Source organism: Apostichopus japonicus, chromosome 20 (assembly GCF_037975245.1).
Source record: "Apostichopus japonicus isolate 1M-3 chromosome 20, ASM3797524v1, whole genome shotgun sequence".
Taxonomy (NCBI): domain Eukaryota; kingdom Metazoa; phylum Echinodermata; class Holothuroidea; order Aspidochirotida; family Stichopodidae; genus Apostichopus; species Apostichopus japonicus.
This window is the reverse complement of record NC_092580.1, coordinates 17,774,234-17,790,235: the sequence shown is the minus strand read 5'-3', so window position 1 is coordinate 17,790,235 and position 16,002 is coordinate 17,774,234.

The following is a 16,002-nucleotide window of genomic DNA, read 5'->3' as shown; positions in this document are numbered from 1 at the left end:
GATGGTAGAATTGGACAAATGCAGCAAAGTCGTGTGGTGGTGGATGGTGAGGAAGACGACGAAAGAAGTGGTTAATGACAACGGAGGACAACTCCAAGATGATGTACGACGGATGTGGTTGTGATGATGGACAAAGCACAATGAGCAAGGTGGTAGATGTATTTTGAATGTATTTATGTCTAAATAAAAATATTTTGGATTTTCCGCCACCATGATGACATTCTTAATTCATTCCTCCCAATAACAAGTCTGTACAACCACTAATCCAACACTCACAACAAAAATACTCACCCATCCACCACTCATCCAAGTGACCAGCCATCACTCACCCAACTACCCACATAACTCTTACCAAACCTACCTACCCACCCACCACTCACCAAAATCAACATTTACTCAACTTACCTCTCACACTACTTACCACACACTTTCTTCTCCATCATTTAGTTTTATAATGATAAATACAAGTTTTCTATGTAGAGTTGGTATTACCGTTTGCTAAAAGAGATTCTCTTCTAGGTGGAAGATGTATTTTAAATGTATTTACGTCCTATTAAAATATTTGTGATTTTCCGCCACCATGAATACATTCCAAATTCAATCCTCCCAATAACAAAGTCTGAACAACCACTAACCCAAAACCCAACAGCCACCGTTCACAACAAAACTAACGATCCACCTCTCAACAAAGTACACACCAATCACGCACCCAACTACCTACCTAACCCTCACTCACCTACCCAACCCACCCACCCACCACTCACCACTTACTCAACTCGCCCTTCACACTACTTATGACTCACACTGGACAAGAAGGAAGGTGGTGGATGTATTTTAATTGTAATGATGTCCTATTAAAAATTTGGCGTTTTCCGCCACCATCTACATTCCAAACTCACTCCTCCCCATAACAAAACTGAACAACCATTAACTCAACACCCACCACTCACCCCTAACTAACAACAAAACTACTCACCCAACTACCGACCGACAACTCAGCCAAGTACCCACCCACTTCACAGCAAAGTATCCACTTATCACTCACCCAACAATCCACCCATCACTCACCCAACTAGCCACCTTCTGTTCTCCCACCTAGCCTCCCCACCTACTCACACACCGCTCACTGAATTCACCACTCACCCCACTCAACACTTACCACTGACTCACCCCTCACATTACTTACCACTCGCTCAACATACCACTCACTTCCTTCACCATCCACCAATATGTATGTTTTATAATGGTTAAGAAAGGTTTTTTATGAAGAGTTGGTATTAGCATATCCTAAAAAAGATTCTTTTCTAGTTCATAGATAGTGGAAAACGGTGATGAAGGTTCTGCTAGAAGGCAACGACGATGGAAGTAGTGATGGTGGAATTGGACAAAAGCAGCAAAAGTGGTGTGGTGGTGGATGGTGAGGACGACGACGAAGGAGGTGGTGGTGAATTACAATGGAGGACAACTCCAAGATGGTGTAGGACGAAAGTGGTTGTGGTGATGGGTTAAGAACAAGGAGGAAGGTGGTAGATGTTTTTGGAATATATTTACGTTCTATTGAAAATATTTTATGTTTATGATAAATAAAAGTTTTTTAGGAAGAGTTGGTATAACCATATCCTAAAAAAGATTCTTTTCTAGTTTATAGATGGTGGACAACAGGGATGAAGGTTCTGCTGGAAGACAACAACGATGGAGGATGTGATAGTGGAATTGGACAAAGGCAGCAAAAGTTCTGTGGTGAATTTCGACGAGGACAAACCCAAGATGATGTATGGTTGTGGTGATGGACACATGACAAGGAGGAAGGTTGTAAATGTACTTATGTTCTGTTAAAAATATTTGGGATTTTCCGCCACCATCTACATTCCAAACTCACCCCACTCCATACCAAAACTAACTCACCACTAACACAACACCTACCACTCAACCTAACCACCAACCACCTACCTACCCACCCCTCATTCATCCCCCCCTCACCCAAGTCATACCTCACCCAACTCACCCCTCACTCATTTCGACCGCGCCCAACTTAACCTCACACAACTCACTCTCACCCCTAACCCCACTCATCCCACTCACCAGTCACCCAAATCACCACTCACCCTCACCCCACTTACCCTTACCAACTCATCTAGCCCGATTGACCCTCACCAAACTCACCTTCACCCAACTCAACCTCACCCCTCACCTAACTCAACCTCACCCAAATCCCACTAACCCAACTATCTCACCCCCTCACCATCACCCTCACCCAACGAACCCTCACTCCACTCACCCTCATCCCACTAACCCTCACCCCACTCACCTCTAACCCCACTCACACAACCTCACCCCACACCCCGTAATTGTCACTCTCACCCAACTCACACCACTCACCTCTCACCCACTCACCTTTTAACTCACACAACTCACCCCCACCCTTCAAAATCACCCAACTCACCCTCATGCACTCATCCTCATCCAACTCATCCTCATCTTTCACCACACTCACCCTCACCCCACTCGCCTCAACCCTCACCCCACTTGCCTCTAACCTCACTTACCCTTCACCCAACTCACCCCTCACTCAACTCAACCCACACCCACTCACCCAACTCACTTAGCTCACCCTCACCCCACTCGCCTCAACCCTCACCCAACTTGCCTCTAACCCCACTTACCCTTCACCCAACTCACCCCTCACTCAACTCAACCCACACCCCCTCACCCAACTCACTCAGCTCACCCTCACTCCACTCACCTCTAACCCTCGCACCCAGCATACCCAACTCACTGTCTCACACCCCCTCACCGTCACCCTCACCCAACTCACCCTCACTCCACTCACCTAACCCCACCCCTCACTCTCACCCCACTCACCTCTAACCCAACTTACTCGCACCCCAATCATCCTCCTCACCACCCTCATCCTCACCCCGCTCACTCTTCACCCCACTCACCCAACTAATTCTAGTCACCCCACTTGCCTCTATCCTCACTCATCTCACACAACATACCCAACTCACAGTCTCACACCCCCTCACCGTTACCCTCACCGTCACCCTCACTGTCACCCTAACCCAACTCACCTTCACCCTCACCCAGCTCACCCAACTAACCCCCACCCCTCACTCTCACCCAACTTACCCTCACCCCACTCACCTCTAACCCAACTAACCCTCACCCAACTCACCTCTCACCCAACTTACCCTCACCCCACTTACCTCTAACCCAACTCACCCTCACCCAACTCACCACACTCACACTCACTCTCCCCCTAACCCTCACCAAACTCTCTTACCAACTCACATCTCATCCCATTCTTACCCATCTCACCCCAATCATCATCACCCAACTCACCCTCACCTCTCACCCCCTCATCCAACTCACACTCACCCCACTCACTTCTAACCATCACCCAACTCACCTTCACTGACCTCTAACCCCACTCACCTCTAACCCATTCACCACTCACCCAACTCACCCCACCACCCTCACTCTAAACACCCAGCTCACCCTCACCTTACTCACCCTCACCCAACATACCACTCACCTCTTAGCCAACTCACCCTTTCCCACTCACCCTCACCCAACTAATCCCTCACCCCCTCACCCAACTCACCTCTAACCCCACTCACCACTCATCCCTTACACCCCACCTCCCTCACTCGACACACCCTGCTCACCCTCACACACTTCTGGCACCACTCACCCTCACCTCTAACCCCACTCACCTCTAACCCAACTCACCCACCACCCTCACTTGACACCCAGCTCACCCTCACCTCACTCACCCTTACCACAACTACTCTAGCACAACTCATCACTCACTCTCACCTCTTACCCCACTTACCTCTAACCCCACTACCCCTCACCAAACTCACCCACCACCCTCACTCGACACACCCAGCTCACCACCCACCCTCACCTCTAACCCCACTTTCCCCCACCCCACCTGCCCTCACCCAACTCATCCCTTACCCCCTTACCCCCTCACACAACTCATCCCACACCCAATCACTCTCACCCAACTCATCCTCACATCTAACCCACTCACCCTCATCCAACCCATCCCCCACCCTCATCTCTCACCCTCTCATCTCTCATCCAACTCACCCCACTTCTAACCATCACCTAACTCACCTTCACTCATCTCTAACCCCACTCACCCCTCACCCTCACTCGACACACCAAGCTCACCCCCACCTCACTCACCCTCACCCCACACACCACTCATCCTCACTTCTAACCCAAGTCACCCTCACCCCCTCACCCAACTCACCTCTAACCCCACTCACCAGTCACCCCACTCACCTTCACCCCTCACCATCACCCCACTCACCCCTGACACCCCACCACCCTCACCCCACACTTCTAGCACCACTCATCCTCACCTCTAACCCCCACTCACCCTCACCCCACTCGCCCTCACCCAACTTACCTCTAACCCAACTCACACTCACCCCACTCACTTCTAACCATCACCTTCACCCTAATCGCACTCACATCTAACTCTGCTCACCTCAACTCACCCCACCACCCTCACGCCACTTGCCCTCACCCCACTCGTCCTAACCCCACTCACCCTTCACAATCACCCAACTCACCCCCACCCCTCATCCAACTCACCCTCACCCCACTCGCCTTACCCTACTCACCCCAATCGTCCTCATCCCATTCATCCCTCACCCCACTCGTCCTCACCCCACTCATCCCTCACCTCTAACCCTCACTCACCCTCACCCCACTCGCCCTCACCCAACTTACCTCTAACCCAACTCACACTCACCCCACTCACTTCTAACCATCACCTTCACCCTAATCGCACTCACATCTAACTCTGCTCACCTCAACTCACCCCACCACCCTCACGCCACTCTCCCTCACCCCACTCGCCCTAACCCCACTCACCCTTCACAATCACCCAACTCACCCCCACCCCTCACCCAACTCACCTCTCACCCCACTCACCCTCACCCCACCTGCCCTTACCCTACTCACCCCACTCGTCCTCATCCCATTCATCCCTCACCCCACTCGTCCTCACCCCACTCATCCCTCACCCAACTCACCCAACTCACACTCACCCCTCACCCCAAATGCCCTCACCCCACTTACCGCTAACCCAACTCACACTCACCCCACTCACTTCTAACCATCACCTAACTCACCTTCACCCTCATCGCACTCACCTCTAACCCTGCTCACCTCTCACCCAACTCACCCCACTCGCCCTCACCCCACTCGCCCTCACCCCACTCGCCCTCACCCCACTCGCCCTCACCCCACTCGCCCTCACCCCACTGGCCCTCACCCAACTCGCCCCTCACCCAACTCACTCCATCCCAATCACACTCACCTCTCATCCCACTCACCCTCACCCCACTTGCCCTCACACAACTCGCCCTCATCCCACTCGCCTTCACCCCACTCACCCTCACCTTCACACAACTCACCCTCACCTCACCCCCTCAACCAACTCACCTCTCACCCCACTCACCCTCACCCCACTCACCCAACTCACTCCATCCCCATCACCCCACTAACCCCACCCATGCCCTCACCCCACTCACCCCACACCCCACTCATCCCTCACCCAACTCACCCCACCACACTCACCCCAAATGCCCTCACCCCACTTACCGCTAACCCAACCCAACTCACACTCACCCCACTCACTTCTATCACCCTCATCGCACTCACCTCTAACCCTGCTCACCCCACTCACCCTCACCCCACTCGCCCTCATCCCACTGGCCCTCACCCAACTCGCCCCTCACCCAACTCACTCCATCCCCATCACACTCACCTCTCATCCCACTCACCCCACTGGCCCTCATCGCACTCGCCTTCACCCCACTCACCCTTCACCCTCATCCAACTCACCTCACCTCACCTCACCCCCTCACCTCACCCTCACCTCACCCAACTCCCAATCACCCAACTCACCCCCATCTATCATCCAACTCACCCTCACCTCACCTCACCTGTAACCCAACTCACCCGTCATCCCACTAACCCTCACAACCAACATCTTGCCCAACACTCTTTACCCATCACCGTCACCCTCACCCAACTCTCCCCCCTTCTTCTCTTTGTCATCCATCTGAAAGAACTTGTTGAAATGGATGCTGAAGTGGACTTGAACTTGAACATGAACTTGAACTTGACGATGACAGGCGAAGTAACTTTAATGTGGACTTGAACTTGAACATGAACTTGACGATGACAGGCGAAGTAACTTTAACGTGGACTTGAACTTGAACATGAACATGAACTTGGACTTGAACTTGACGATGACAGACGAAGTAGACTGGCGAAGTTCAAGTTAAAGTTCAAATTTAAGTTCAAGTCCAAGTTCAAGTCCAAGTTCAAGTCCGCGTCTTTTTCCGATCTTTTTCCGATCTGACGTCGTCGTCGTCTTTGTACGGCATCCGTCGTCCGTCATCCTCATCCGATCTGAAAGAACAAGGCTGGAAAAACAGTTACCCCACCACTGTTGTCTTCGCCCGTCATCGTCACCTCTTCTCGTTGTCGTATTCATCAATCTTTGTACGTCGTCATTCTTCGTTGACATCCATCTTTTTCCGATCTGAAAGAACAAGGCTGAAAAAACAGTTAAAACATATTATTGCATTACCCCACCACCCAGGGGACCCCCTCCGTCTTCATCTGTTGTCTTCGCCCGTCATCGTCACCTCTTCTCGTTGTCGTATTCATCCATCTTTGTACGTCGTCATTCTTCGTTGACATCCATCTTTTTCCGATCTGAAAGAACAAGGCTGAAAAAACAGTTAAAACATACAGGGGACCCCCTCCGTCTTCATCTGTTGTCTTTGCCCGTCATCGTCACCACTTCTCGTTGTCGTCTTTGTATGTCGTCATTCTTAGTTGACATCCATCTTTTTCCGATCTGAAAGAACAAGGCTGAAAAAACAGTTAAAACATATTATTGCATTACCCCACCACCCAGGGGACCCCCTCCGTCTTCATCTGTTGTCTTCGCCGTCATCGTCACCTCTTCTCGTTGTCGTATTCATTCATCTTTGTACGTCGTCATTCTTCGTTGACATCCATCTTTTTCCGATCTGAAAGAACAAGGCTGAAAAAACAGTTAAAACATATTATTGCATTACCCCACCACCCAGGGGACCCCCTCCGTCTTCTGCTGTTGTCTTCGCCCGTTATCGTCACCTCTTCTCGTTGTCGTCTACGTCGTCATCCTTCGTTGTCATCCATCTTTTTCCGATCTGAAAGAACAAGGCTGAAAAAACAGTTAAAACATATTATTGCATTACCCCACCACCCAGGGGACCCCCTCCGTCTTCATCTGTTGTCCTCGCCCGTCATCGTCACCTCTTCTCGTTGTCGTATTCATTCATCTTTGTACGTCGTCATTCTTCGTTGTCATCCATCTTTTTCCGATCTGAAAGAACAAGGCTGGAAAAACAGTTAAAACATATTATTGCATTACCCCACCACCCAGGGGACCCCCTCCGTCTTCATCTGTTGTCTTCGCCCGTCATTGTCACCTCTTCTCGTTGTCGTATTCATCCATCTTTGTACGTCGTCATTCTTCGTTGACATCCATCTTTTTCCGATCTGAAAGAACAAGGCTGAAAAAACAGTTAATACATATTATTGCATTACCCCACCACCCAGGGGACCCCCTCTGTCTTCATCTGTTGTCTTCGCCCGTCATCGTCACCTCTTCTCGTTGTAGTCTACGTCGTCATTCTTCGTTGTCATCCATCTTTTTCCGATCTGAAAGAACAAGGCTCAAAAAATAGTTAAAACATATTATTGCATTACCCCACCACCCAGGGGACCCCCTCCGTCTTCATCTGTTGTCTTCGCCCGTCATTGTCACCTCTTCTCGTTGTCGTATTCATCCATCTTTGTACGTCGTCATTCTTCGTTGACATCCATCTTTTTCCGATCTGAAAGAACAAGGCTGAAAAAACAGTTAAAACATATTATTGCATTACCCCACCACCCAGGGGACCCCCTCTGTCTTCATCTGTTGTCTTCGCCCGTCATCGTCACCTCTTCTCGTTGTCGTATTCATCCATCTTTGTACGTCGTCATTCTTCGTTGACATCCATCTTTTTCCGATCTGAAAGAACAAGGCTGAAAAAACAGTTAAAACATATTATTGCATTACCCCACCACCCAGGGGACCCCCTCTGTCTTCATCTGTTGTCTTCGCCCGTCATCGTCACCTCTTCTCGTTGTCGTATTCATCCATCTTTGTACGTCGTCATTCTTCGTTGTCATCCATCTTTTTCCGATCTGAAAGAACAAGGCTGGAAAAACAGTTAAAACATATTATTGCATTACACCACCACCCAGGGGACCCCCTCCGTCTTCATCTGTTGTCTTCGCCCGTCATCGTCACCTCTTCTCGTTGTCGTCTACGTCGTCATCCTTCGTTGTCATCCATCTTTTTCCGATCTGAAAGAACAAGGCTGAAAAACAGTTAAAACATATTATTGCATTACCCCACCACCCAGGGGACCCCCTCCGTCTTCTGCTGTTGTCTTCCCCCGTCATCGTCACCTCTTCTCGTTGTCGTCTACGTCGTCATCCTTCGTTGTCATCCATCTTTTTCCGATCTGAAAGAACAAGGCTGAAAAAACAGTTAAAACATATTATTGCATTACCCCACCACCCAGGGGACCCCCTCCGTCTTCATCTGTTGTCTTCGCCCGTCATCGTCACCTCTTCTCGTTGTCGTATTCATCCATCTTTGTACGTCGTCATTCTTCGTTGTCATCCATCTTTTTCCGATCTGAAAGAACAAGGCTGGAAAAACAGTTAAAACATATTATTGCATTACCCCACCACCCAGGGGACGCCCTCCGTCTTCTGCTGTTGTCTTCGCCCGTTATCGTCACCTCTTCTCTTCGTCGTCTTTGTACGTTGTCATCCTTCGTTGTCATCCATCTTCTTCCAGACCTGAAAGAAATACTGAAAAACAGTTAAAATATATATTGAATAACCCCACCACCAAAGGAGACTCCTCCACCAAAGAGACTCCCCCACCCCTCCGTCTTCTTCTGTTGTCTTTGCTTTTCATCGTTCCTTTTTCTCTTCTCTTCGTCATTCCATCCATCTTTTACGACATCGTCCTTCGTTGTTATCCATCTTCCAGATCTGAAAGAACAAGGCTGCAAAAACAGTTAATACAATATCGCATTACCACACCACCCAGGGGACCCCCATTCCGTCTTCTGTTGTCACCTTGGCCTTTCTTTTATCATATTCAACTTTCTTACGTTGTCGTCATCCTTCGTATTCCATCTTCTTCCCAATCTGAAGAACAAGGCTGGAAAACAGTGAAAACATATAAAATACATTGCATTGCATTACCCTCACACCACCCAGGGGACCCCTCCGTCTTCATCTGTTGTCTTCGCCCGTCATCGTCACCTCTTCTCGTCGTCTTCATCAATCTTTTTATGTCATCATCCTTTGTAGTCATCCATCTTCTTTCCGATCCGAAAGAACAAGTCTGGAAAAACAGTTAACACATATTATTGCATTACCCCACCAGCCAGGGTACTCCACTCCGTCTTCTTATATTACCTTGGCCTGTCGTCCGCTGTCTTATGTTGTCGTCCTTCTTCTTAATACATTTTTTCTGGATCTGAAAGAACAAGGCTAGACAAACAGTTGAAACATATCATATAAATTGCATTACCCTCACACCAACCAGGGGACCCCCTCTATCTTCTTCTGTTTTCTTCGCCCGTCATCGTCACCTCTTCTCTGCGTCGTCTTCACACATCGTTTTACATTGGGGACCCCCTCTGTCTTTTTCTATCCCCTTTGGCTGTCGTCCTTCGTTTTCATCCATCTTCTTAACGTTGTTGTCATCTTTCGTCTAAATCCATCTTCTTCCAAATCTGAAAGAACAACTTGGCAAGAAAAACAGTTAAAACATATCATATACATTGCATTTCTTCTCTCACCAACCAGAAGACCCCCCTCCATCTTCTTCTGTTGTCTTCGTTTGTCATCGTTACCTTTTCTCTTCTCTTCATCGTCTTCATCCATCTTTTTACGTCATCCTCCTTCGTCGTAATCTCTCTTCCAGATCTGATAGAACAAGGCTGGTTAAACAGTTCAAACATATTATTACATTACCCCAACACCCAAGGGACCCCCTCCGTCTTCTGCTGTCACCTTGGCCTTTCGTTCATTATACTCATCTATCTTCTTACGTTGTCGTTATCCTTCTTAATCCATCTTCTTCCGGATCGAAAAAACAAGGCTAGAGAACAGTTAAACCATCAAATACATTGCAATACCCTCCCTCCCTCCCACCAACCAACTTCTTCTGTTGCTTTGGCCTGTCGTCTACGTCCATCTTCTTCCGGATCTGAAAGAACAAGGCTAGAAAAACAGTTTAAACATATCAAATACATTGTATTACCCTCCCACCAATCAGGTGACCCCCCTCCGTCTCCTTCTGTTGTCTTTACCCGTCATCTTCACCTCCTTTTTCCGGATCTGAAAGAACTAGGCTAGAAAAAGAGTTAAAACATCAGATACATTGCATTACCCTCCCCCCAACCAGGGGATCCCCTTTGTCTTCTTCTGTCGCCTTGGCCTGTCGTCTTCATCCAGCTTCTTACGTCTCCCTTTGTCTTAATCCATCTTCTTCCCAATCTGAAAGAACGAGGCTAGAAAAACAGTTGAAATATATCAAATACAGTGCATTTCCCACCCACCAACCAGGGTACCACCCTCCGTCTTCTGTTGTCTCCGCCTGTCGTCGTCATCCTGCGTCTTAATCCATCTTCTCCCAGATCTTGAAATAACAAGGCTAGAAAAACAGTTTAAACATATCAAATAAATTGCATTACCCACCTACCAACCAGGGGACCCCTCCGTCTTCTTCTGGTGTCTTCGTCCGTCGTCATTTTACTGCGTCTTAATCAGTCTTCTTCCGGGTTTTAAAGAACAAAGCTAGAAAAACAGTTGGAGCAGTTCTGTCGCATTGGCCTGTTATCCTTCGTCAATTTTTAAGTTATAGTTAAGACATATAAGATAATCCGCTAAGAAAACTATGTAAGATCATTTCCAAACATACAAATAATAAATAAGGCAGGTGGGTTGGTTGGTTGTTGGTGGCTGGTTATTTGGTGGATGGGAGAGGAAGTGAGAGGCTTGTGAACTAGGTAAATTCAGCAAAATATGTCAAACATCAAGTAGAAAAGAATAATCAAACATTTCAAATGATGTAAGAAATATAAATTATGAAAGCACTCATAAAAATTCGTAAAATCACTATACAAAATACTCAATTCTGATGGGTAAAGGATAGTTGACAATGCAGGGGTGGCAGATGGTGGTCGAATATTGCCTAGAGTTGATTGTTTAAAGATATATAAGCATTCCCGCGTCTCGTGAATCCAGTTTTGTGCAACAGACATAACATCAAATTACGATATATATTGAATTTCTTAAAGGAGACAATTGATCTCAGCGTATAATAGAGATAACTGTCATGAAGAACTTCCCCAATTATCTTAAATAAAATCTTATTTCATTCGGTGATATGTCAGACTTAAATTTAAAGCCAACATATAAGTGTTGCGAAAAAGGGGTTTATTTAAAGGCCACAACTTTGGAGGTAAGCAATTTCCATATACACATTATGTCGTAATCCGCGATTGTGAAATTTCGAAACCTGCAGATAAACTAACTATAAAATTGAACTTTAGACTTGTCCCAAATAGTTCTCCTATATAGAAGCAGATTTGAATCAATTTTGAAATTTGAAGCAATATCCTTTTTTTTAAATAAAAATTACCTTGCAAGCTGTGTTTGATTATCTCTCATGTGCAACAGACACACCAACGAATTATGTTACATATTGAATTTCTTAATGGAGACAATTGATCTTTGTTATAGAGATAACTGTCATGAAGAACTTCCTCAATTATCTAAAATAAAATCTTATTCCATATTCGGTATTAAGACAGATTTAATTTTATAGCCAAAATATAAGTGTTTATTGCTTAAATATTTAAAGGCCAAAACTTTGAAAGTGAATCATCTCTATAGCCTAGGGTTATATTTTGGATGAATATCACATCTGGGTGGGGAAACGGTGGGGAGGGGGATCATTGAGACAAAATATGTTGGCCTTAAAAATTAAGTCGAGTTGACAATTAAATAAATATATGTTCGGATATGTTATTTTATTCTAGTTTAAAGAATATTGCAAACAACTGCATTGTAAAGACTGATAACACAGCCCACCCTTCTGTGGTGTAGAATACTACATAAGGAAAGGGTGGGTTTTTTTCGGGGAGATTTAGAGCATCGACTATGTTCTTATGCTCTAAGGAAAGGGTGGGTTTTTTTCGGGGAGATTTAGAGCATCGACTATGTTCTTATGCTCTATGAGAACTGTGAAGTTGTTACTGAATTAATGAATATGACTAACACTGTCGATTTGAACTTTTAAAGATATATAAGCAGACTTCGAGCATTCCCACGTTTCGTGAATCCAGTTTTGTGCAACAAACATACCATCGAATTACGTTATATATTGAATTTTTTAAAGGAGACAATTGATCTCAGAGTATTATAGCGATAACTGGCTTGAACTGTCATTGCCTCAAACAAGTTTATCTAAAGACAAAAACTTTGGAGTTTGAGTAGGCCTATATCGTAATCTGCGATTATGAAATGTCAAATTTATAGATAAAATAACGAAATTGCAGATAAAACTAAACCTGAATTTGAGATTTAAACTTGTACCAAACAGTTCTCCTACATAGAGGCAGATTTGAAACAATTTTGAACTATATTTGCTAATAAATCAGAATATCCATTTCGTTATATACTAAATTGCTTAAAGGAGACAATTGATCTCAATGTATTATAGAGATTGTAGAGATAACTGTCATGAACTGTCATTTAACAACTTCCTCAACATAGTTTATCTAAAGACCAAACTTTGGAGTTGAGTAATTTCGAAATACACAGTTTAGGTCTGAGTCGTATTCCGCGATTATGAAATGTCAAATTTAGAGATAAAATAGAGACATTTGCAGATAAACTAACCTGAATTTGAAATTTAAACTTTTATCAAACAGTTCTCCTACATAGAGGCAGATTTCAAACAATTTTGACCTATTTTTGCTATAAATCAGAATATCCATTTCGTTATATATTAAATTGCTTAAGGGAGACAATTGATTTCAGTGTATTATAGAGAGTATAAACTATAACTTGCATGAACTGTCATTGAACAACTTCCTCAAAATAGTTTATCTAAAGACTAAAACTTTGGAGTTTGAGTAGGCCTATATCGTAATCTGCGATTATGAAATGTCAAATTTATAGATAACGAAATTGCAGATAAAACTAAACCTGAATTTGAGATTTAAACTTGTACCAAACAGTTCTCCTACATAGAGGCAGATTTGAAACAATTTTGAACTATATTTGCTAATAAATCAGAATATCCATTTCGTTATATACTAAATTGCTTAAAGGAGACAATTGATCTCAATGTATTATAGAGATTGTAGAGATAACTGTCATGAACTGTCATTTAACAACTTCCTCAACATAGTTTATCTAAAGACCAAACTTTGGAGTTGAGTAATTTCGATATACACAGTTTAGGTCTGAGTCGTATTCCGCGATTATGAAATGTCAAATTTAGAGATAAAAGAAAGACATTTGCAGATAAACTAACCTGAATTTGAAATTTAAACTTTTATCAAACAGTTCTCCTACATAGAGGCAGATTTCAAACAATTTTGACCTATTTTTGCTATAATCAGAATATCCATTTCGTTATATATTAAATTGCTTAAGGGAGACAATTGATTTCAGTGTATTATAGAGATTATAACTATAACTTGCATGAACTGTCATTGAACAACTTCCTCAAAATAGTTTATCTAAAGACTAAAACTTTGGAGTTTGAGTAGGCCTATATCGTAATCTGCGATTATGAAATGTCAAATTTATAGATAACGAAATTGCAGATAAAACTAAACCTGAATTTGAGATTTAAACTTGTACCAAACAGTTCTCCTACATAGAGGCAGATTTGAAACAATTTTGAACTATATTTGCTAATAAATCAGAATATCCATTTCGTTATATACTAAATTGCTTAAAGGAGACAATTGATCTCAATGTATTATAGAGATTGTAGAGATAACTGTCATGAACTGTCATTTAACAACTTCCTCAACATAGTTTATCTAAAGACCAAACTTTGGAGTTGAGTAATTTCGATATACACAGTTTAGGTCTGAGTCGTATTCCGCGATTATGAAATGTCAAATTTAGAGATAAAATAAAGACATTTGCAGATAAACTAACCTGAATTTGAAATTTAAACTTTTATCAAACAGTTCTCCTACATAGAGGCAGATTTCAAACAATTTTGACCTATTTTTGCTATAATCAGAATATCCATTTCGTTATATATTAAATTGCTTAAGGGAGACAATTGATTTCAGTGTATTATAGAGATTATAACTATAACTTGCATGAACTGTCATTGAACAACTCCCTCAAAACAGTTTATCTAAAGACCAAACTTTGGAGTTGAGTAATTTCGATATACACAGAATAGGCCTATGTCGTATTCCGCGATTATGAAATGTCAAATTTAGAGATAAAATAAAGAAATTTGCAGATAAACTGAACCTGAATTTGAAATTAAACTTGTACCAAACAGTTCTCCTACATAGAAGAAGATTTGAAACAATTTTGACCTCTTTTTGCTAATAAATCAGAATATCCCTTTTTAAAATAAAAATCCCATTAGAAGCTGTTTACGAGTCATATATAAAGGCCTTAAGCCTAGGACTGCATTTGGATGAATACCCCTTTGGGTTGGAAAGCTGGGTAAGGGGAAAGAAACACAAGCATTCGTTCGAAGCTGTTTCTAATGAAAACGCTTAGCTTAGCTCTATATATTTATTGGATGAGTACCACATCTGGTTGTAGGGCGAGGGAAAGTCTGGGACTACTTTGAAAATATACAATTAACACATTACTATCTGAATGAAGTTTTCTATCCCTCACCTAACACGAACGGAGAAGGAACTTATTGAGTGCAAAAGTGATATGTACAACTTTGGAAACTGTTACTTACCCTGACTGCATAACAACGCACAGAGTCGGGTACATTCCTTCCATGATGAAAACTCAATATGATGAAAATTAAAAAAGATATACTCCATGATGAAAACTAAACTTTTCCAGCCTAGTGCGTCTGTCGTGTGCCTGATCGATCAGGTTGTGTTGTTATCCGAATGGCCTTTCGTCATTAACCCGTGACGGAGGTTCGACTGATGGTTTTTGTATAGTTGTTCAATCAGAGAGGTTGTAAATAGGCAGCTCTGTCGATTTAATTCCAGCCTAAAATTGAGTAAAAATATGAAACAGTGAGATATGTTGAACTGGTTTTGCTAATAAATCAGAATATTTAATTTTATAACAATAAATAGAATAACTTTACTTTGGGGGACGAGAAAACTGACTTGACTGGAAAGCCACACAGTTAGTAAGTTGGAACACGGGCCCTAACGTACAGACAGAAAAAGTATAGGCTACTTACTTGAGTATATACAAACACATTATTGACACACTGATTATCTCTCTAAATGAAAACTTTCTATCCCTAACACGAAAGGAAAAGATACTTGGCAAAAGGAAAAAGTAATATGTTAAATTTGTTAAATGTTACTTGCCTTAACTGCATACAGCACACACAATCAGGTATAAATCCTTCCTCGCTAACCGCCATATTGAAAACTAAAATTCCCGCCAAGTGCGTCTGTCGCGTGCCTGTTCGCGAGCCTGTGTTGTTATTTGCATGGCCATTCATCAAAGTCAATCACCCATGGAGCAGTCTCGACTGATGGCTTTTGACGAGTTTAAGTTGTCGTTTAATCCGGGAGCCTGTAAATAAGCAGCTTACCGGTTTAATTTCGATCCTAATCTGCAGGTTATTGCCACCCTGCGTTCATG